Below are 3726 nucleotides of genomic sequence, written 5' to 3'. Positions count from 1 at the left end.
GGACACATGGTTTGATTCCCACACATTGTAGGGCTCATTAGGGGCCCCACCAACCAAAAACTTTAAAACAAGAGATGATTCATAACCTTTTCTCTTTTTTTTAGCCTGGTTGGTCCAACACTTTGGTCCTATCAGTCCAGGAAATCTTGCACCTTGTGTTTTATGTCTTTTCTCTCCATGTCTGTAGTTATCCTTGTGTAGTTATTGTGGGATCCATGCCTTGTGTTGTATACCTTGTGCTTGTGTATTTTCACTTGTGCTTCTTAGTCTATTGTGTTACCTGTTTTATTTTGAAGTTCTTGCTCCCTGTCTGTCTGGTTTAGCTTTACTTCCTGTCCCTGTGTGTTTCACTCCACTTTGATTGCACCTGATTAGTTTCACCTGTATCCTGTGTCCACACCTGTTGCTCATTATCTAGTGTGTATTTAGTCCCTGTATTTCCTCCATTATGTTGTTGGATTACTGAGTCTTTTTTCATCTTCTCTTGAGTTCCCACTGGTTTCCTGCTTCTGGGTTCTTTAAGATTCTCCTTCTTGTGCTCCCTGATGTTTCCTGGTGTTTTTATTTGGACATTTTTAAGTAAGTATTGTTTCATCTTTTGCCTTCTTGTTCTTTTAATAAATATTTCCACTACATGGGTCCTCCTCCTTTTGTTTGTAACCCAAATGTGACACATGCCTTCTTCTGAACAGTTTGCACCTCTAGCCCTGGGTTCAAATCTCATTACAGCTTGGACAATTTTGCCACCGTGGCCTATTAACAATGTTTTTTTCTTACAGCAGTGAGTTTGCAGAAGTTGGAGAAAACTACCTTTTATTCTGGCCCATTCTTCCAGTCAGCTCCTTCAGGAAGGTAAGAAGACTCACTTTTTGGATAACTCATTTTGTCGGGTAGATGGCTGTTTTTTTTCTCAGGCCTATCATTCTGTCACATAGCATGTTTTGTCAGGTCGTATAGCTGACTATGGGTTCACGTAGCTCATCTGTTGGGTTTTTTTTATTCATTCAGGAGGCTCCATCTGCCAAGGAGCATTACCTGTTGGGTAGCTTATTCTGTCGGGTAAAGTTTCTCATTCTTTCAGGAGGCTCATTACGTCTTAGAACATTTTGCAAGGTAAAAAGTTGTTCTCACGGTTTAATATGAACTGATTCTTAAATCAAGATTTTTTTTTTAAAGGTGATCTAATTATTCATTTATTGAAAACTGGAATTTTGATTACTTTCAAATTGTAAGCAGAAGATTTCAAATGTATAAATATACCCACACTGTACCCATCTTTCATATCTTCCTCCTTTGAGTTCTCTTGAATTTCCAGCACCTGTTCATATTTTTTATTTAACTCCATCTATATCAGTCAGTGCAGTCCCTTCATCTGACTTTGAGGGTGTCATGCTCTTTTTATTTAGCAGTACGAGTTCAAGAACGATGTGTAATAATGAGACAGGACACCAGTTGGCAGCTGTCACCACTTCACACAGACAGTTTGACATAAACGTGTCTTTTAATGAACAGCTGGAAAATGCTAAATATTCACCCATGACTAGCAGGTTTGATCTTGGGAAATTAATTGCTCCCCATTGGGTTTGAAATGTGTCAAAATGACCCGCCTTCTGGTTTAAACAGCACATGCTTATTTATGCCTGTGTGGCCCAAAGGAGAACTTGACATTCTCATGGGGACAGGATGATAAAGTATGCTCACCTTCTGCAGCTTAGATGTCCCAACATGTCAGCTCTATCACAGCTTTGATGTTTTCTGATAAATCTGAAGTAAAAACTTCCAGCTCGGTGAGCCAGGTTTCACTCAGTCTGTAGAGCTCATATAAGAAGGCAAAGTCCTCACAGCATCCATCCAGTGTTCAACACTGACTAGTGTTGAAGTGACTTGACTTCTTTAACTTCCACCACCAACATGGCTGAGTTTGTTCCAGACAGTCTCATCAGTCATCTTGAACTGGTTTGATTTTTGCGGGCTCAGTCCTGGAGGAAACGAAAGTCTGCTGCAAAGTTTGGTTGTGCTGCTAGCTTTAGCTGCAACAATGTATATTTCAGCAAAATATGGACGCACGCAGCCTAGGAGGAGAACTGTCCGTCTATGAGATGCACAAGACTGCTACAGCGCACATTCACCCGCTGAAAATAAGCCAATATTAGTGGAATAATTTTCCCGTTGCATCATGAATAACAGGAAAGGGACATGGTGGGAAGTGCTTACTGATGCAGCTACATATCTCTAGAGATATTGCAACCCCCTTTCCTCAGTAAATAAACCTAGTTCCTCTGACTTGGATAAAAAGCGGGTTACAATATCGCTTGAAACACCTACACATCAAGACAGCTTAATTTCTTTACAATGAGAGAAGATGGAGGTGCAATGTTCAGGTTTATATACAATCAGTGTTGAAAGCGTACATCAATAGGAGGCGTTATCCTATTCCCACAACCCATGTCTATGTGCAATGTGCATTCTGTTTTCATTTGAGAGAAGCCATACTTCAAGTGACACCAAGAAAAACTAACACTGGAGTCACAGCTCTGCAGATTTCATGGTATCCAAAAGAAAAAGGTCCCAGGGGAGCAGGGACTGCAGCTGATTTAGTTTGTTTATCAAAGAACTTTCATCACCTCCCCTCTCTCCAGCCGTCTGCCTCTCTACTGAAGCCAGAAGCTACTGATGAAAGTGATGAAATAACATTTGGATGGTAAAAAAGTGGACAGCAGGCTCCTTCCTTCTCTTCTCTACTCCTCTGGGGCTGGAGAGAATGATAACAGAAGTGGAGACGTAGAGGAGAAGGGAGACAGAGGAGGAGATACAGAGGGAGCAGGGAGAATTGTAATCGTATGTTAATCATCAGAGAGGTCAAAGACAAAAACAGAGTGAGACTGACCTCAGAGGGTGCAATAAAGGAGAAACATACAGAGGAGAGGAGAGGGGATGTTAAGAGACTGAATCTTTCATTCATTTGGCACTTTCAGCGCCATATAAGAATAGTTTGACAGCTTGGGAAACACCTTTGCCATCTGATACACTCTTAAATCAGACTGTTCAATGTCAAACCACAACTAATGTCTGGCCAGCTCAGCTTAGCTAAATAATGAGGACCTGGCTATTCTGGTTGTGTTCAGTGAATGTTTACAGGGGTATAGTAGGGAGTGGGGGGGGTAACCCTGTTTGAGAAAATGTTAGAATTTTGACTACATTTCAAGTTTTTTAATTACATTAATTTGTTTTTTTTTCCTAAGCTAACCGGGAGATGCGAACAGACAGATTGGAGAGATTGTATGCTCATTCTTGGTGACTTGTGGCCTCCCAGTGGGTCATTCATCAGTTTTTCAGAGATACCAAAGATTACACGGCTGAATTGTATTGAAATATAAAATGTTTCCTGACAAAATGGTATAAAACACAGTCTTGGATTTGTATCTTTGTCTTAGTACATGTTCAGCAAGCATATTCAGAACATATTTTCCCTCAGCTTGAGTAATAGGATGCTTTGCAAAAAAAAAAGTTTTGCTTTTAAGGGTTGAACCTGCAAGAACCCTTCACCCCAACACATGCAAACACACAACACCCACCATAATCTGGATATAACTATAGAAGGAGGGCAGATATGATGCTATGCAGAAACTGTGGAAAAATAACAGACAACATCAAAGTAAAATATCAAGGCAAACATAAAAAAGACAAAGAGGTAAACGATAAGAAGAAAGAGATTTAACATGACAA

General features: G+C 40.3%; 1 long non-coding RNA gene across 1 annotated transcript; it reads left to right on the top strand.

Annotated features, from left to right (window-relative positions):
• The first annotated feature begins 452 nt into the window (after window positions 1-452).
• Window positions 453-3404, top strand: LOC117816838. Its single transcript, XR_004632031.1, has 3 exons — window positions 453-579; window positions 780-852; window positions 3243-3404. It is a non-coding gene; the product is annotated as an uncharacterized LOC117816838 (long non-coding RNA).
• Window positions 3405-3726: the final 322 nt, after the last annotated feature.

This window comes from Notolabrus celidotus, chromosome 8, assembly GCF_009762535.1.
Source record: "Notolabrus celidotus isolate fNotCel1 chromosome 8, fNotCel1.pri, whole genome shotgun sequence".
Lineage (NCBI taxonomy): Eukaryota > Metazoa > Chordata > Actinopteri > Labriformes > Labridae > Notolabrus > Notolabrus celidotus.
Note: the sequence above shows the minus strand (reverse complement) of the source record. Positions and strands in the feature narration are given on the sequence as shown.